This window comes from Heterocephalus glaber, unplaced genomic scaffold, assembly GCF_053883595.1.
Source record: "Heterocephalus glaber isolate CG9 unplaced genomic scaffold, H.glaber_assembly_v1.0 deba00001556, whole genome shotgun sequence".
In the NCBI taxonomy this organism is placed as follows: domain Eukaryota; kingdom Metazoa; phylum Chordata; class Mammalia; order Rodentia; family Bathyergidae; genus Heterocephalus; species Heterocephalus glaber.
In genome coordinates this window covers 112,103-132,303 of record NW_028258347.1, presented here as the reverse complement: position 1 = coordinate 132,303, position 20,201 = coordinate 112,103, and the positions used below count along the sequence as shown (strand labels likewise).

At 49.2% G+C, this 20,201-nt stretch overlaps 1 long non-coding RNA gene across 2 annotated transcripts in view; it reads right to left on the bottom strand.

Moving 5' to 3' along the window:
• Positions 1 to 1,398: 1,398 nt before the first annotated feature.
• LOC106009857 (uncharacterized) overlaps positions 1,399 to 20,201 on the bottom strand; it is a 60,276-nt gene continuing 41,473 nt past the window's right edge. For both annotated transcript variants that reach the window (XR_001183840.3, XR_015442948.1), the window contains exon 3: positions 1,399 to 9,923. This is a non-coding gene — a long non-coding RNA (uncharacterized LOC106009857). The remainder of the gene's footprint in view (positions 9,924 to 20,201) is intronic.

Here is a 20,201-nt window from a genome sequence, read left to right as displayed (position 1 = left end):
ACGAGGAGGAGGACCCGCGGTTGGGGTTGGCTGGGTGGGGGATGCGGGGGGCCCCACTCCAGAGGCAGTGCTGGAGCAGAGGTGCTGCAGGGAGTGGAGGGGAGCCAGGCACATTGGTGGGGGAAGATTGTTTTACACTGAGGGAGGAGCAAGGCTGAAGGATCGGGCGCAGGCCTGTGCTCGGCACCATTAAGAAACAGCCAAAAGGCCAGTAAGGCCGTGAGTATAGGACGTAAGGCACCACGGCTGGGTCAGGTCGCTGGGTCGGGCTGGTGGCACTTCAGCTTTGACTGAGATTGGAGGGGACTGGAGCAAGGGAGCGCCATCGTCTGGCTCAGGGCTAGCAAGATCCCTCAGGCAGCTGCGTCCAGAAGAGGTTGTCAAAAAGCAAGTATGGAAGCCAGGAGACCAGACTTCTGGAAAAATCCAAGTGAGAGATGATGGCAGTTTGGAGGCCACAGCAGTGGTCACTCTGTGGGAAGAGGCGGTCTGGCTCGGGATGTGCTTTGGACTAGAACAACATGATTGGCTGATGGTCTGAGAGTAGATGTGGGAGGAGGACAGGGGTCCAGGATGACCTCAGAGTTGCTCTTGAGCAACTGCAAGGATGGAGCCGCCATGTTATGAGACAGAGGCTGAAGGTGGGAGGGCTGCAGGCGTTGGGTGGGAGAGGGAAGGCCTGGGATGGAGAGCCCCATGGGAGGGACATAGGAGAGTGGAGCTTCCGGGAGACGTACAGATGGAGATGTGACTGGTGTCAGTACAAAGGTGATTTTCAAAGCTTTAAGACCAGATGAGATCACCAGGAAGCGGGTGTCAAGGAGGATGGGGCCACTCCGTGTCTCCACCCAGTGGACGAGAGCCGGCCCCCAAGGAGACTTCCGGTCACAGGCTGGAACACGCAGTCTCAGCTTTTAGTTTGCACGTTTCGGTCTCCTACTACTGGAGTGTTGGTGCCAATCTCAGAGCGAGGGTAGACACCTTCAGTAAATGTTTACAGGAAAGGCGGAGGAAGCGAGGGAGCGAAGCTGCTTCTAGGGTGTGTTGTGAAGCCAGGCTACTAAAGCTGGACAGGAAAGGCTGTTGGAACCGAGGGTGTCAAGAGGCAGAATGGTGACTTGAACCCAGGACCTAAGCAGTGGCTACTTTCCACTTACCACGTTGGTATGGCCTAGATCTAAAAGGTTGTGTGCTCAGAGCTGGGCTTGGCTGGAAGAGGCGAGGCACCAGCGGGTGACCTGGGCGTGGTTCTTGTCCCTGGCTCCTCCCTTCCCTCTCTGCTTCCTGGCTACAATGGGTTGAGCCGCTGTGCTCTGCCAGGCCCCTCTGCCATGCTGTCTCTGCCTTGGAGTCAGCCAACCGTGGACTGAATCTTGAATCAGGAGCCAAAGTAACCTCTCCTCCTTTACACTGGGTGTCGGCATTTTCCCCCTGACAGGAAAGGGACTAACACACGTATTCGGGGATGTGGAGGGAGCATGGAGTGCATGTGTGTCATGAGATACGACGGGGTTCTGGAGAATTTGCTGAATGCTCTCAAAGTCCAGGCCCTCCCGAGCCCTGCTGCAGACCCTCTTCTAAGCGCCCAAACACCCCACTGTCTTCACTACAAATGTCCCCTTCCTGCTAACTTTAGCTCTAAGGAGATGTGACTTTGCAAATGGTCTTACGAACCACAAGGCCCAGCACCTGGTGGATGTGCAGGGAACCCAAGCTCAGGGCCTGGAAGACGCCAGGTGCCAGCCTGCTGCAGCACACCCAGCCACCTCCTGGCGGGCCCAGGCCTGTGCCCAGGGCCGTGCCACAGGTCTTGGACAGAGGCATCTTTTGAAATGCTACTCACCAGGGAAAAGACTGGGTGCTAAAAACGTAAGCGCTAAGGACCAAGTGAGGGAAGCAGGATCTGTTTCTCCAATGAACAGTATCTCGGCATTCAAAACAGTTTTGATGAAGGCCCGGAGTTGAACACACACCCTGAATTAACACCCATTGTGATTTGATGCTCATTATGAGCCATTGTAAAAAGCCACACTGGGGAAAGGGATGGGGAAATGAGAGTAATTCTTCCTGACACCAGACCGGAGTCCTCTGTCTCACTGTCTTCAGGAGCCTGCTGTCCTCACAATTGCAGCAGGAAAGGCCACCGAGCATCAGGGCGGGGCTGGGGCCGGAGCTCAGTGGGGAGGCCTGAGGCCTGGGTTCCAGCCCTGCACCGCAAAACAAACAAAACTCAAACACCTGGGGCCACAGGAAGCCCCCAGAGGGAGAAGCTGCTGTGCAGTGGGTTCACTGCAGCACTCCTGCCATGGCGCAGTGTGAGGCGCCGGCCCAGGCCCGAGGGTCCCCCATGCCACCCTGCCTCTCCCGGGCCTCCTCCCGCTCTGCCTGGAGCAGCGACCCAGGGCTTCATCTTCACTGAGGCCTCCCAAATGACAGTGGTGAGGACTCCGCCCTGACACCCAGGGGCTGGCCTGGGGCGTCCTGGGCTCTTCCCACAGCAGATGCACAGGTCATGGTGCTCTGCAGAGGACCACAGCAGTGGGGAGGGAGGACCTGTCCCCAGCTCTGCTTCCCTCACCCCGGCTCCTCTGTGTCCTGGTGTCGAAGGCAGAGCCACCAGCCCCGAGCGGCCCTGCAGTTTAACCCTTCAGCCGGGTAAGGGCAGCCAGGCCATGACGCCCCTCGAGGGGGATGGGTTCCTCAGAGCCTCAAGAAGCAAAACATGAGTGGACTCTTGGCCTTGTGTTTGTTGGTGATTTGCCAAGGAAGTTGGGGGAGTAGGCAGTGAGCTCCCCTGGAGAGAGCAGCAGGGCCCACCGGCTCAGGACCGAGTCAGCTATCGGAGAGGGGAAGTGCATGCGTTGCTGCAGGATGGTACTGGTCAGGGAGAGGCGGCCCTGTGTGGCAGTGCTGGGCGGAAGCAGAGCCAGGTGGGTGGTGTCCAGGTGTTGGACACCACTGCCAGGGGCCAGGCGTGCTGGCCAGGCAGCTGACCCCTGAGGACAGTTCTGCAGGGGCCCAGCTGCCCCCCTGGGGTCAGGAGGCGGTGTTAGGTGGCCATCATTGCCCCTTCTCACCCTTTGGGGTTCAGCCACTTCAGCCATGGCCTTCAGGACTCACAGCCCCTGCATCACATCAGGGGCCTTCTGTGGACGTGGGGTAGGAAGCGACCCCCCCTTACATCCTGGTTGTGTCCTCAGCCTCGCCCTGGAAGACTTCCTACAAATACTGAGCGAGCCAAGACTGCCCACAGCGCTCCCCACATCATAAGGCCTGAAGCGCTTTGGTAATAACTCCCCGACCTTCTGCCTTGCCCAGCGCTCAATCCCAAGAGCACAGGGCCCTCCTTTTGCTGCTCCCCAGCTCAGCATTCCTGGCACCGTATGGCACCCAGCCTTGGTGGTGGGGTTAAATAAAGTGAATAATCGAGCAGAGTGAAGATCCAGAGACCGAGGTCTGGGCAGGGAGAGGAAGACGGCACCGAGGGCTGAGTCTGCCCAGGAGTAGGGCCGGGGGAGCAGGAAGCGGGCGCCCAGCAGTTCTGCCCCCGGGAGCCTCCTTTCCGGGTGCTGACCGGGTGGTGTAGGAACAGTGAGCAGCCCACCCCGGAGAGACGGTCACCTCGCTCAAGGCTTCTGAGCCGCCCATTGCCCGAGCTGCTGGGACCCTTCCCTCTCCTGGGATGAAGACACCCTCCTGCGAAGCCTGAACCCAGGGGAGGCTTTGGAGACCTCAGGATCAGGTTTCCACATGGAAGGGTGGGCCTGGCCTCCGGGGGTCCCTGAGCCACAGAAACCTCCGGGTGAGGGTGTCACCATCACAGGCGGAGACCGAAGCGTGCACTGGGGTTACTGCTGCCAGACCTCTGACCCTCCTCTTCCCAGGTGTGAGCCGAGGAAGGCTCCGGGAGGGGCCCGAAAGTGGGGGAGCCCGAAACCCACAGCAGGATGGAGTGCAGGCAGTTGGGACAGTGGTGCCCGTCTCTGCAGTGCCCCCCCCCAGTCTCCTGGAAGCACTTGCCAGAGCTGGGTGCTAAAGCAGGGGCTGTGAAGATTCAGGAAGCACCAAGCGAGGCCCAGATGCAAGTCCTGGGCTGCCTCTGGCCCCTTCCGCGACCTCCCAGCTCCCTAGACTGCTGGAATGGGCCGTTTCTGCTCCCTCCAGCTCCTTGGTTGCCAAAACCTAAGAGTGAGCGCTGGATTTTTAAAGCAGCTTTCCATTACCACACAGGCACATGCACACCTATGCACACAAGCGCCCGTGCTCCAAGATATTTCACCCATTTTTGCACACATGGCGATCTTTCTTATTGTCTGGTTAGCCCATTTGGATGGTAACTGATAGGTTTTAAAATACAGCCTCACAGATTAAGCCACCTGCACCAGGGCTGTCTAAAACTTTGCAAAAATAGTTTGTTGTGCTACTTACAAAAACCCAACAACACTGACATCTTGCAGGGCTCCTGGGAGGGTCATGGTGACTCAAACTGTGTACAACTCACCGAGAATGTTTTTCAGTTCATTTGTGCTAATTCTACCAGTCCTGAGAGGAGACGTCAACGTTTTTCCTTTGGTGTGTGGTTATTTCGTTGTTTGTTTTTAACTGACACTTAAGAGCTGCAGCATTTATGGGTAGAGCGTGATCATAGCCATCTCTAACTTCAGTCATTTGTTTGAGGTGAGAACAGAATCCTCTTTTCTAGTTATTTTGAAACACGTAACACAGCATTGCTAACTCCAGTCATCCCGCTGAACAGCAGAAGTTATTCCTCCTCCTCTCTGTAACTTTGTACTTCTTGACCACTCTCTCTTCCCTTCTTCTCCAGCATCTAGTAACCACTGTTCTTTCTTTTTCCGCAGATCAGTTCTTCTAGGGTCCACAAATGAGGAGGAACCCGGGGTATCTGTTCTTCGTGACTGGATTAACGCAGTGCCCTTCAGGATCACCCTTGTGACACAGAAGACGAACTTCATTCTTTTTTATGGCTGAATAGTATTCCATTGTGCGTTTACACCACATCTTCATCAATTAGCAGATACCTCGGTTGACTCCACATCTTCGCTGTTACCTCCGTTGACTCCACATCTTCACAGTGCTGCAGTGAACAGGAGAGTGCAGTCTCCTTTGAACTATTTCCTTTCTTTTGGCTATGTACACACCAGTGAGATTTCTGGATCTCGTGGCAGTTCTGTTTTTAGGTATTTTTTTTTTTTTAAATCCAGGGCTGAGTATTGACCCCAGGGTCTCCTGTGTGCTAGGCAAGTATTCTACCACTGAGATACATCACCAGTCCCCTTTCTTTGGACTTTCATTTGTGTGTGTGTGTGTGTGTGTGTGTTTTGGTACCAGGATCGAACTCGGGACCTTGTGCTTGCAAGGCAGGTGGTGGCACCACTGAGCTACATCCCCGGCCCTTGACTTTTATTTTGAGAGAAGGTGTTGCTAAGTTGTCCAGGCTGCCCTCAAACTTGCAGTCCTCCTGCCTCAGCCTCTGGAGTAGCTGGGATTACTGACAAGTTTTCAATTTTTAAGGAATCTTCATACTGATTTCCATAATAGCTCTGCTAAGTTACACACCCACCAGCAGTACATAAGTACTTCTATTTCTCCACATCCTTGTTATTTTTGCTTTGTCCTTGATAATAGTCATTCTAATTGAGTTAAAGTGTTATCTCATTGTGGTTTAGGTTTGCACATCTCTGGCACCTGGTGATGTGGAATTTTTTTCCCATGCCTGCTGGGCAATCGTATATCTTCCTTTGAGAAACGTCTTTGAGAAATGTTCAGGTCTTTTGCCTACGTTTAAATTGGATTATTATTGTTGAGATCATTATTATTTTGCTCTTGAGTTGAGCTCCTTATTCTGGAGAGCAGCCTCTTGTCAGATGCATAGTTTACACTTTCTGTCATGCCCTATACAGTGCTTTTCATTGTTTCCTATATTGTGCAGAAGATTTTAGTTTGATGTGATCCCACTTGCCAATTTCGCTGTTGTTGCCTGCATTTTTGGGTTCTTATCCAAAAAAAATTCTTGCCCATTTTCTTTTAGTGAGTTGTGTAGTTTTGGATCTTGTATGTAAGTGTTGAATCCATTTTGAGTTGATTTTCACGTCCAATGGTAGGGAGGGGTCTAGTTTCACTATTCTGCCTGTGGCTGCCCCAACACCATGGACTGAAGAGATTGTCCTTGTTCTTGGCTTTCCTGTCCAAGTGATTAATATTTTAGTCCAATTCATTCAAGAAAATTTTCAAGATAAATTTACTTACTTTTATTTATTAGTTTGAATATTCCACAGATGTTACGCCTCTGCAAAACTGCATTGAGTTGATTTTTTTTTTTTTTTTGGTACTGGGGATCGAACTTGGGACCTTGTGCTTGCAAGGCAGGTGGTGGAACCACTGAGCTACATCCCCGGCCCTGCATTGAGTTGATTTAAGCTGTTGTCTAATTGGTCTCAGTCATAACAAGAAAGCATACACAGCAACAAAAATGTAATGTTTTATGGAAGTGAGCATTTATATGTTCACCCAAAGTGCTGGTGGTCATATTTTCACTTAAACACAGAGTTACAAAGTACTCCTTCCAGGCAGGAGTAGAGTCACTTTCCAACCTGTACCTGAGCAAGCTCATTCTTCCTATCAGGAGCCGGTTTCACAGGGAGTGAGGCCATTGTCACATGTACGTCCCACACGCAGTTCCCGCCAGCCTGTCGGCGGTGTGCTCACCTGCCCTTCACCTGCTGGGCGCAAGGTCCTTCTGTGACACACGGGGTGACCACACCTGCCAGCTTCTAAGGCTCCTCTGCTTCCGGCCTGCCATGAAACTGGGTAAGGAGAGAATTTCAGTGCTCGAATCCAGTCCCAAATCCATCCCGCTGGCTGATTGTGTAACCTACAAGCTAGGGATTGCTTTGGCACTGTTAAATAATTGGCCAAAAGTAGCATTTCAGGAAAGGAGAAAATGACATGAATTTAACTTTCAGTGTCCACAAATACAAGTGTGCTGGGACTCGGGTGGACTCTGTGCATTACCACGGCTGACTTTATTTACAGGTTGCAATCCTGTGGCCTAAGGACTTAGTACATGAGCTGCCTCCTTACTGTTACGTCCAACTGCCAGACAGGGGAGGAATTTAAACTTAGAGAGAAAACTAAGTTGGCCAAGCTGCTGGTTTGTAAAATCAAAGCATCATTACAGGAACAGAGATACAAATGACCATTGGTCCCAGGGGCAAAAGGAATGAATAAACAAAGATTAAGGATGGACAAGTCATTTCTTCCTCAAATGCCAAAGGATGACGATCAACCGTGTATTCTAGAAAAGGTGAGGATGAAGGAATCAGGAAACCTCAGAGCAGCCTACGTTCGTGTGTATGGAAGAACTGATATTTTCTTAACCCTGTTACAGTGGAGGCATGAGGAGGATTCGGGAAGGAGGCGGGTGACATCAGAAATGGCTTGAGATTCTTCCTACTGACAGGACTGCAGGAAACACGCCTACATTTACAGGGGGAAACACTTTAATGGCTCTTCAGAAGGGCAGGGCTTGTGGGAGGGAGGCGGTGCTGAGCGAGGTGATGGGAAGCCCACAAGGGATTAGAGCTTTCAGGCCAGTGAGGGTTTGATGACAGAGGCCCCACTCACAGCAGCCAGCTCTGTGCCCAAAGCCTGGCCCTGGCGGGATGTTAGGAGGAAAAGGGCAGACCGAAAACATACTGGGGTTGGAAAGGTCCAGGCAAGGCTGTGTTGCGGGGAGAAGACCTTGCATCCCTTAGTTTACACAGGGGCATCGCCTTTGCTTGGGAAAGACTGGCGGTGCTCAGTAATACTCACACCAGGCCTAGGAGGGGGCTCAGACTGCTCTGTCCGAAAGGTCAGGGATCCACGGGGGCCAGATCCACTCCTGCAGGAGGGCCTGCCGCAGTTAAGATACACAGCTAACTTGCGGATGGACAGGATGGACCCAGAAACCCAGATTCTAGCTTTAACTCAGGGGAAGAGTGAAGCTTGCCCCAGGCTGCATCTGAGATCGGCCACTTGGGTTCCCGTGGAACGTGGGAGAAGTTGGGGGACCTCTGAGTCTCCCAGCCTCCCTCTGTGATGATGATGACAATCAGAACTGTGCTGTCTCCGCGAGATCGGAGGTGAGCCTGGGAACTGCTGGGCACGAGTCAGTGCCCACTCAGGCTCCTCTGCCCCTGTCAGCTGCGCATTACCTGAGAGCATGGATCTGGGCGGAGGAATCCCAGCCTCATCCGCGAGTCTCCCTGTCACCGTGACTAAGTGGCTTTTGCTCTGCGGGCGTCAGGGTCCCTACTGTAAACCAGTGATGAAAGCAGCGGTCCCCCCGAGGGCTCTTGTGAGGATAAGAGTGGACGCAGCTCAGGACAGAGGTCCTGAGTCCAATCCCGGTAATACTTCTGACACGTGGCAGCGTCCAGCACTTTGCTGTCGGCCTCAGCATCACGAACATCGCCATCCAGGTCCCTAAAGCCCAGCGACGACACCCGAGGATGCCCGGAAGCCAGGAAGCTGCAGGAGAGGGACCCCTGATGCACAGGGCAGGGGGAGGCTCCTCGCACACGACGCAGTCCAGTGCAGTAGGTCAGAAGGTGAGGTGCACATCCGGGGGTCACTGGGAGGGGAAGAGCCAGGAGGTGCCCGCAGTCAGCCCAGCAGCAGCATGTGGGCCGCCACCCGGACCCCTGCGCAGCATCGGGGTCTCCTGTTTGTCTTCTTGCTTTTTCTCTGCTAAATTCTGAGTCTTGTTTCCCGTCAGGCTGCCCAACATTTGGAACATGAAGCTACTGTGCAGCCTCGAGCTCCAGGTGCAGTGCAGACACTGGTCTCATCCCCTTGGTGAGCAGTCAGGGAGGAGCCATGGCCACGGAGGGAGCGAGGGGCCTAAGCTCTGCCCCATCTTTCTCCTCAGCATGTGGAGCTGACTCTGCTCCCACCCGTGAACATGCGGTTGCTTACCTGGTATTCCCCAGACCACCACACACGGTGGGTGTCTTAATTCTTTTCCTCCTTGCTGGAACACAACACCTGACACCCATACCCTAAAAGAGGAGAAGTTTATTTGGGCTCACAGTTCCGGTCCAGGTCGGCTGGCTCCAAGGCAGGACGGCTTGGCAGAGGGGCCTGGTGGAGGAGAGCAGCTCACGGCATGGCGGGCAGGAAGCAGAGTCGGGAGGAGCCGGGAGGGAGATGAGCCCTTCAGGTCAGGGTCACGACCCCGTGACCCACCTCTTCAGACCAGGCTCTGGCTCCTCACAGCAAGTCAGCTGTCACACCCACCCCACGATCAGTCACCTTCATGGAATGCTGCCGGACAGTGCCTGAGGTTTGGGGCACATCCATACCTGAACTGACTCCCGGCTTCCACAGTGACAGGGCTGCACAACCTGCTGCCCCTCACACGCTCACCACCCTTATGCCAGGGCCGCCAGCTGCTTCACACAGGAGCCAGTGTGCTGAGGTCAGGAGCTGCACCACCAGTGCTGCAGACGTCAGTGGTGTCTTGGTGCAGACTGTGGCGATCCAAGTGCTGCTTCCAATAGACACCTTAGGGCCGAAAGTCTCTTTCCCAAATCAGCCATACGGGTAGGAACAAAAGGATGAAGGATGAAGGGGACCCCAGGACCCATATATGTCATTTCATGCCTGTATGCGACACATCACCTTTCAGGAAGGAAATCCGGAGGACGGTGACAGAGCCAGGCCTCACAGCTGGACATCAGATGGGTGGTGTGCTTCCCGCGACTGTCATGAAACGCTGGGGGCAGGCTGGCTTATGAAGAGGGTCACCTAGCTCAGAGTTCTGGGGATTCTGGCAGGGCACTGGCACAGCTCAGCTCTGGGGAGGACTTCATGGTGGGTATCAGGAATGCACGTGAGGGGATGAGACTCTGTCATGTTCACTGTCAAACAGGAAGCCAAGAGGAATTCGAGGTTCAGACTCCCTCTCAGAACAGCGTGTTCTTGGCTGAGTATCCTGGCACCTGCCTGTAATCCCACATCTTTACAAGCTTTGATAAAAAAATATGCTAAATACTGCTGCTGAGTGCCATCCAATAGCAAAGCAGGCTCATAAGAGCATGACACTTTGGGCCGGGGATTTAGCTCAGCGGTGCCACTGCCTGCCTCCTCGCAAGCGCAAGGTCCTGAGTTTGATTCCCGGTACAAAACATAAAAAATAAAAACATGACACTATGTCGTCATCCACCTTATTCACCAGGTCTGGCACCAGGTAACTTCTGACTCTTCCCCAAACTGAAAAGTGCCTGACTTTCTTATCCTTTCAGATGAATGTGTTCTTACAAAGCTCCGTAACCCTTTAATCAGAGTCCTCTTGTGAGTCCCTAAAACATTCAAATTCTGTAGTGATTATACCATAGACTCAAACAGGGTCTACTGTATTCTGGGCTGCTAAACAGAGCTTTGTGGATTGGTTGGTCAGTGTGGTGTGGGTGTGCGTGCGCGTGCGCGTGTGCGTGTGTGTGTGTGTGTGTATCTGTGTGTGTACCTTGCATCCCAGCCACCCTGTCCCATGCCACACCTCATCGGTCACTGACCCCAAGATCTTGTCTATCACTTCAGCTCTCTGCCTCCACTTTCTGATACTGGCACAGTCCTATGATCACTGATATTTCTATTTGACTTTTTCTTTCTCTCTTTCTCTCTTTCTGTCATCATTCTGTATTTCAAAGCTTCTTAGGACACCCCTAGGACCAGGGTTGTACTAAAGTATAAAGTTACAGATACTGGCACAGCAAAGTAAGATTTATAATACTTTGTAGGTGAGGTCCAAGTTCAGGAAGGAGGAAACTGAAGCGATCCATTGTTTATCCAGGGAGCAGTGTTAGAGAAGCTGCTGTTTGTAGACGTGGAAGAGTGCCACAGGAAAGTAATGGACACACTGGTTGAAATTTTTAGACTGACAAACGTACACACCAAAAATAGGCACAATTGTTACTGCAAACATTGTTGATTCTATCAGAGCTGCTGTTGCTCCTTACTGATCCCTGCCTTCCCTCTGGTTTTGGTAGGCTTTTACCTCTAATAGCTTGTAACTGTGGATTTTCCTTGGAATACGTCCCTTGTGGATCTAGAACACTTCCCTGGATGTGCGGAGCCCAGGTTTTATACCTCCCTGGGCCACCGGGTCCTCAGATCACCTGACCGGGAGAGTGGAAGCCCAGCTCCTTTGCCTTAGGTTGGTATGACTTTTAAAAACTTGTAGAGATTTATGGCATGTTGCTATTTGATGGGAACATTTGATATTGAAAATTGTTAATTCTCAAATAAATCCATATTTGATAAAATTCCCATCAGATTCTCAATGGGATTTTGGTGGAGAAATGTCATTAAGATTCTAAGATTCATGCTTAAGAACAAAGATAAATGAATAAAACAACAAAAAATTTCTGTGAAGAGGGAGGGAAAGAGAGAGAACACAAGAAGCCCTCTCTCACCTGATATTAAATGTATTATGAACTACAGCAATTGACTGGAACCAATAAATGACCTAGTGCTGGTGTAGAAATATTAAATGGATCACAAAGTCCAGAAAGATCCAAATGTTCACTTGATCACTTACAGTATGACAACAGTGATGGCTTATATCATCATGGAGATATTACTCAGTGAGTGATGCTGGGACTAAATGGATAACTCATGCCCAACTTGAATACATCCCAGGCAAATTTAAAGTTGAAATAAAGAACTTGGGTTTTCTTATAGTAGTAGATGAGCAGTTCTGATAAACACAATCAGAAAATCTGAGAAAAGATGTGAAGTCTGTCTGCTTGAAAACATCTGAGATCAGAGTGTCAGTGAAAAGTAGCAGGCTGGGGCTGGAGAGGTGGGAGCTCCCATGGTGAGGCCAGTGATGTGGCCAATTTCAGAGCCTGGGCTGGGGGCCTGGAGATGGAAGTGTTCTTGGAACCTGGAGTACAAGGTCATGGAAAAAGGAAACTTCTTCTTTTTTTTGGTACCGGGGATCACACTCGGGACCTTGTGCTTTCGTGGCAAGCACCAGAACCACTGAGCTAAATCCCCAGGCCTGGAAACTTCTGGCAAACTCCCAGGGCACTGATGTGGGATTCTGAAAGGGCCAGAGCTGAGTCATGAGTGTGGCCATAGATGAGCCTCACAATGAACACACCCTCCAATCATTTCAAGTCCTGGAACTGGATTAGAGTGAGCCTGAATTCCCAGCACTTGAGAAGCTGAGGCAGGAGAATCCCTGTGAGTTCGAGACCGATCCTCAGGCCAGAAAGAAGGAAGGAAGAAGGAAAGGAAAGAAGGAAAGGAAGGAAGGAAGGAAGGAAGGAAGGAAGGAAGGAAGGAGGGAGGGAGGGAGGGAAGGAAGGAAAAACGACAGTGAATGGGATCTTCTGAATGCTGGAGTAGAAGTGAGAGGTGTCTGTGACTTCAGACCAACACTAAAGTGACACAGGATGCTCTCCCCAGCGAAGAATCAGCGCCTCAAAAGCTTAAAGATACAGGAAAGAATAGCATAAAGGGCACAAAGGGTACATATGCAGCTAATTTAAATGACTGTGGATGGTACAAAACTGTAACAATGCCTTAGGGTGAAATACTGATAAAGAGCTAAACAAAACAATGACCCAGAACTCCAGGGGGTGAACGGGTGTTTACTTACTGTTACCTTGGAAGAGCAAACACAGAGATGCGGGAAGGCCACAGCAAGCGAAGGGTGTTTATTGTGATCACTGCCGCCAACGCTACATAAAACCCAAGTTATACAAAACAGGAGGCAGTGGAAAGAAAAAAGCAGTATTAAAAAATACCAAGCCCTAAAGTAGGCAAAGAAGGAGAACAGCGCTTAGACTAGGAAGGGAAAGGGAAAGCAAAGAGTAAAATGGCAGATTTGATCCTAACACATCAGTAATTACATTTACTACAAGTAAACTAAACACTCTAATTAAGCAACAAAGCCTGCCAGACAGGATTTTTATACATCCCTTTATGCTGCTTACAAAAGGCTCAGGTAAAGTAGAAAGATACAGATGGATGGAAAAAGAAGTCTAGCGCTGTTATATAGAAATACAGCAAAAGTAGACTTTTAAGGCAAAAGGTAATCCCAGAGATAAAGAAAGCTGATTCATAATGATAAAATCTTCAGTTCGCTGGGAAAATTTTGCAATTCTAAGATTCTATGCCTTGAAGAACATAGTTGAAAGGTATGAAGCAAACACTGATAGAATTACAAGATAAAATAGTGTTTTTCATGTAATCTGTGGCAAAGGAATATTTTAAAACTTTCTAATCTGTTGCAGATCAATTCTACCATAAAATGGATAATAAAAAGAAGAAAATACAAGTCCACTGGTCACATACATGGTTGTCACAGCAACGTCAAATTGCTAACAGACTCTGGGCATGATGGCACACACCTGGCATCCTCACACTCAGGAGGCTGAGGCAGGAGGGATTGCTGTGAGTTCAAGGCCAGCCTGGACTACATAGTGAGCCCCTGTCCCAGAAAATCCAAAAAGTAAAATAAAAGAAAAGAAAATTCCTAATAGAGTTGCTAAATGTTTATTTCAGTGTCAGACTTAACTGCTCTTGGACTGAACACAGTGGACCAAATCACTGGGCAGTGAGCCACACTGTGAACAGTACCAAACAGAAAATGGGACAGCCAAAATGGGCGATTTACACACTTCTCTACAGAGCCGACAGAAGAAATGGAAAAAAAATCCCTTGAGCAAGATGACTAATAATTTAATCTAAATGATGTATATAGAACATCACACCTACCAACCACAGATGGGTATTATTTTTAAGCACACATGGAACATAAACAAAAAGTCTCATATGCTATAAAAGTCATACCAAATGTGTTTCTTGGAGTAGAATTAGATTACGAGTCAGTTTTGTTTTGTTTTTTTTGGTACTGGGGATTGAACTCGGGTCCTTAGCTTGCGAGGCAGGCAGCGGAACCACTGAACTAAATCCCCGGCCCTAGTCAGTTTTTTAAAAAGCTTGACTAGAAACTCATATATTTGGAAATTTAAAACACATATCTAGGTAATCCATGGGTTAAAGAAGAAATCACATCTGTAATGTCAGCACTCTGGGAGGCTGAGGCAGGAGGATCGCCATGAATTTGAGGCCAGCCTGGGGTACGCAGTGAGTTCAAAACCAGCCTGAACTATGTAATGAGACTCTGTCTCAGAACAAACAAACAAACAAAAAACAACAACAAAAAGAAATTGAAAAAGTATAAAAACAGATAAAAAGTAGAAGGAAAGACATATTGAAGAGTAGTGGTAAAAAAGATTAATTGTAAAATAAAAAGTTAAGAGACCACAATAACACTGAAGGAAAATACAAACAAGTTTTTGTTTTTTTTTGGTACCAGGGATTGAACTCGAGTGCTCGCGCTTGTGAGGCAGGCACGGGAACCACTGAGCTAAATCCCCAGCCCAAATTCCTGTTTTGTTTTGGGTTTTTTTGGTACCAGAGATCAAACTGATGACCTTGAGCTCTCGGAGCAGGCAGCAGAACCACTGAGCTAAATCCCCGACCCACAAACAAGTATTTTTTAAGTAGTCGAGATACAAACAGCCTAAATTGGCATCTAAGGCAGAACTGTGAAGATAAAAGATAAATCAATCTATTTACTTTTAAAGAACTATCTATGTCAAAATCACTACAAACAGTAGCAAAGACAACTGATCACACAGGCAAAATATTTGCAAGTTATATGAGGAGTCTGTCATTCCTATGTAAAGAGCATTTGCAAATCAATACATGAAAGAAAACCTTTGTACTAGTGAAAACAGAAGTGGTGGCACTTGACAATAGAAGATACACACAAGGCTCATGAACCTGTTCTAAACCACTAACTCACTAATGATCCAAGACAAGAGAAATGTCCAATGTCACCAAGAAGAAGTCTGCCTATGTGCTATTGCTTGATCTGCCATACTGACAAAGACAGCAAATGCGATCATAATAATCAGGACCAATGAGCGTCTAAGAGCCAAGTGTCTAATAAAAGCAGGAGGACATCTTTCTGAAGGAAGATTCGACACTGTACGAAAGAATGAAGTGCCAAACACTCAGCTCAGGACATCTGTTTCTTGGAATTTGGTCTTGGGAAGTAATCACGGAGCTATGCAAGGATGTTTTTATAAATTTGTTTATTATAGCTGTGAATAGTAGTAAAAAAAATTGTGAACTATGAAAATATCCAAAGTTGGGGAACTGGTTGAGAATCTTGTGGGGGCTGGGAGTATATAGCTCAGTGGTAAAAGTAGAACCAAAACCACTTGGTTCTCAGGCCAAATGGAATAAACTAATACATTTAGCTGTTAAAAGTGGCACAGGGCCATAGCTCAGTGGTAGAGCATATGCTTAGCACGCACAAGGCCTTGGGTTCAATCCCCAGCACCAAACACTAAAAACGCTAACGGAGGAGAATATTACCAACGTGAAATGTGATCTGGGGTATACTGGTAAGAAAATAAAGCAAAGGGTCAGGGATTTAGCTCAGTGGTTCCACCACCTGCCTCCCAAGCACAAGGTCCTGAGTTAGATCCCTGGTACCAAAAAAAAAAAGGATTGTCACCCAGAAAATAAAGCAAAGCAAAGAAGTATAATCTTTCTTTTAATGTGTGTGTTTAGGCTAGACAACAATGTTTCATTGTTCTTAGAAGGATTTTCTATTTTAGTCACCTTTACTTACCATATTTTCTAAAATATCTCAAGCAAATGCACATTACTTTTCATCAGAAAAATGGTACTTTAAAATCTCTTTGGCTTTCAAGATTTCACCCTGGCTTTCCAATTTCAAATGAAAGGCATAATTATCAGCAGAGCTTATCTGTTGCCAACTCGGTCCTTGCTCTGTAGAGGTCATATGTTCAGATTGTGACCATGCTGTCATACTTGTATTTGACACAGGAACCAAAAGCGCGCCAAACCTGGGCTTGTTTTTTTTTTTTTCTTTTTGGTACCAGGGATCGAACTCGGGTCCTTGTGCTTGCAAGGCAAGTGACGGAACCACTGAGCTAAATCCCCAGCCCTAGTTTTTGTTTTTTGAGACACAGGGTTTGCTGTGCAGCTCACCCTGGCCTTGAACTCACTATGTAGCCCAGGCAGGATCTATGCAAGGATGTATTTATAAATTTGTTTATTATAGCTGTTAACAGTGGTAAAAAAAAAAATTCTGAACTATGAACATAGTTCACAGATCCTCTTGCCTCAGCCTCCTGAGTGCTGGGATTGCAGGTGTGTACTGTTGCTCCCAGGCTTAAACTTGTTTGTTTTTTTTGTACGGGGGATCGAACTCGGGTCCTTGCGCTTGTGAGGCAGGCGACAGAACCACTGAGCTACATCCCCAGCCTAAACTTGTTTTTAATCTCATGAGGAGCAGCAGCTTCTTTATTCTACTCTTTTCTTTTCCGCCTAGCACGGTATAAAGTTTCCTAGAGGACGTGGAATATCTTTTCGGAGGATGCGGAATATCTTTCAAAAGTACCCAATTCCTCCTAGAGGTGAGCCATCCGCCTGTGCGGTGAACATTCCCGAGCAAGTCGCGGAGCCGGTGCCATGTGTCGCGCAAGGCCCCACATCACTGCGAGCAGACGAGGCCCACACAGCAGCCAGCACAGAGGGAGCCCGGCCTCCGGCTCCCAGAGCTGTTCAGTGAACGCCAGTGCCGGACACACTCAGTACGAGCCGCAGTGTGCCCACCTCTCACACTGCAGATACAAGGACACTCTGTTCTCAAATTTTTTTCATCTGTTTTTGATCAGTCTGTGTTTGCAGGATGCCATGTGGAGGGCGCTCCTTGTGTGGAGTTGGCGCGTGGAATCACACATCCCAGTTCCCTTTCTCACCCCTCCCCTGTACATCTCTCGACCCCTTCCCATTTGAGAAAGATCTAACTCCCTGCTTCCTATTATCTGTTTTTCATTTTGCTCTTTATTTATAATTTATGTTTCTCATATAAGAGAAACCAAGTCATATGTAAGCTTGTGTGTCTGATTTATTTCACTTAACCTTACGTTCTTAAGGTGCATCCATTTTCCTACAAATGATTCAAGTTTAGCCTTTTGACAGCAAAGTAGTACTCCATTGTGTGTAAATACCACACTTTGTTTTCTTTATCCATTCATCTGCTAAAGGGACATGTAGGCCACTTCCAAGATTTAGCTATTACAAACTGCTCCTATGAACACGTCGGTGTGCATGTATTATGCATCCATGTGGTGATGTCTTTAACTCTTTTGGGAAGATAGCTGGGAGAAATAGCCAGGTCAAAGGAAATTTCCAAGTTTAGTTTTTGCGGAATCTCCTACTCATTTCCATAGTGGCTGAACTAGTTTACTTTCCCACTGACTGTGGAAGGGCTCCTCCCACCCCAGCCTCAACAGCACTGTTGTTTGCTTCTTGATGACGGCCCTTCTTTTTGGAGTGAGATGGGATCTCAGTGTTGTGTTAATCTGCATTTCTCTGCTGCCAGCGATGTCAGGGTCCAGCATTTCTTCACGTACGTATTGACCATTTGGACTTCCAGAAAGTGTCTCACTGTTTCAGTGGCCCATTTCTGGATTGGGTCTTTTATTTGGGGGCAGACTGTTGTGTTCTTTATATATTCTAGATATTAGTCTGTCTGAGGAATAGCTGGCAACATTTTTTTTAGACTAAATTTTTAATATTTAAGTCTTGTTTGAGAACAGGGAACCTTTTTAAAAATAAAAGAATGAATAAAGCTGCTGACAAGTCTTGCTGTACAGGAGGAAGAGGCAGGCAGGACACAAGGAAGAGCTGTGAGGCAGAGGTTGCTTGTGCAACAGCCAAGAGCTGTGCTCCCGGCCCACAGCGCCAGCAGGGCTCAGTTTCCCAGCACAGTGACTCAGCAGGCACAGGGACAGCCCCGTGCTCCGGGGATGGGAGGGTCGCTGGCTGGGCTTACTGGCAAGCCACAACACAGTGGAGAATGCTGAGCATGTGCAGTCAGCTTCCTGCTCAGAAGGCTCAAGCGCCAGGCTGTCCACAGCACATGCTGGGTGCCCCAGGGCAAGGGTGGAGGAGGACAGATGACCAGAGCCTGCCCTGGGACACAGGCGTGGGACAGAGGAGATGAACACTGTTCTGGTTATCTATCACCGAGGAACAAAACACCGCAAAACCCAGTGGTTTAAAGCCAATAAAATGCTCATGAAGTTCTCATGGGTCTGGGCGTTTGGGCACCTCGCTGCATCAGCTGGGAGTGGGTCTGGGACTGGTGGTCCAGGAGGGCACGTGGCCCTCAGGGTCTCTCTCTCCGTGTGGAGGCGCAGGGTCTGGGAGTCCAGGGCAGGTGGCTTTGCACCCGCTCCATGAGTGAGCATCCCAGTACTCCGTCCAAGGCAACTCCTCAGCCTGCCCCAGAGCGAAGCGGGAGCATCACACACAGTGATGCAGTGATGTTTAGTAGTTTAGTAGGGGCCCCCCAGCTAGTGTCTGTCACAGGAATCCCAGTGGGGCGCGGGTTTGAGAGAGAGACAGAGCAGGCGAATGTGGGAGGGCAGAGGCCAGGACAGGAATGTGGGCACCACCCAAGCGGGCGCCAACTGGAGTCAGGGGTGGGGTGAGGGTCACGCTCAGGAGAGGAACAAAGTGTGGTGGAGAGGCCAGAGAGCAGAAGAAAAATCAGACACCAGGTAGGTGGCAATCAGAGGAGCTCAGCAAAGATAGAGACATTGTGGATTTCTCCTAAAGACAAAAGTTGGGAAGAAAACACTTACAAATCCACGGGGCCATTATTATTTAAATTGGATTGCCATTCCCTCTTTCTTCTTTCAGAGAGATGAAGGGCTCCTGGCACCCTTCTCAGCTCCCTGTTCCCAGACATTTGCTCAGATGCTCGATTTGAAGATCTGCACCAAGTGCACCCACACCGATCCTGCCTTCCCACGTTGGATGTGTTGGATGTTGGTGCAGAGGTGCACACATAAGCAATGTGGCCGGAGGCTTAGGTAGCAAGGAGGACAAAAGTCTTACAAGGGTGACAAAGCCCCGCATGACTCCCTGAGCTCATCCCTGGCCCCTGCCCTGATTCCCCACCCCAGATGCTCTGGCTGTCCTGCCCCTGGCTCTGGACAGAAGCCCTGGGCCTGGAGCCTGGCCCTGCTGTCCACAGGGCTCCCTTGCTCCCCTGGTCTGCAGATTTGCATGATAAATGTCACTTCCGAGCATTCCCACCACCATTTTCCTGCTACTGTGTGAAACTGCTGCCCAGCCTCTCTCGGCCAGTGCTCTGCCTCTTCTGTGTGGGTTTCCAGAGCCCCTCACCAGGGGCAAGGCCTATGATTATGTTTTGTCCTTGCTGTTGCTCATGTGATGGCATTGCCCCCAGCCCCAGAGGGATGTTCCTTGTGTGATGGCATCGCTCCCACCTCGCGGAGGGAGGGGTGGGAGAGCCATCCCAGGCTGGATGAACTCTCCTTTACCACCTAAGGGAGAGATCATTTCAGGAAATTCCTCATTTCCTCATGGAAAAACTTTTGATTTGTACTAGAAATATGTCTAGGGTTCTTTCTTTGTTTTAAGGTTTCATGAGACAGGGTCTTGCTATGCATCTCAAGCTGGCTTTGAACTCACAGAGATCCTCCTGCCTCAGCCTCCTGAGTGCTGGGATTACAAGCAGGCACCACCATGCCCAGTTGTCTAGGATTTCTCAATGCTGCTTGCTATTTTATGTACTTCAGAACCTCTTCCCAGAGCACCTTATGTTATAGGGAATTCTCAGTAGAAACAACTTCTCTCAGCTGGGCACAGTGGCACATGCCTATAATTCAAGATCTCTGGTAAACTGAGACAGGAGAATAGCAAGTTCAAGGCCAAGATGAGCAATTTAATGACTCAGTGATACTCTTTCAAAAGGAAAAAAAAATTTAAAGGGATGTGATGTAGCTCAGTGCAGAGGTCCTGGGTTCAATCCCCAATACCACCTCCTACCAAAAGAAGAAGGGGAAGGAGGAGGAGGAGAAAAGTAAAGAAAAGCAATAATTTCTTTCTAGCTTACTTCTCCTGGAAAGATCTGATAACAATAAAAGGAAATCTATTTCTAAAAACAGTGTATTTCTTAGTCATTTAAAACATAAAAGAATTCCCAGGGGTCTAGAAGAGACCCAGACCTGAGAACCTGGCCTCCAAGTGGCTACTCCATTTGA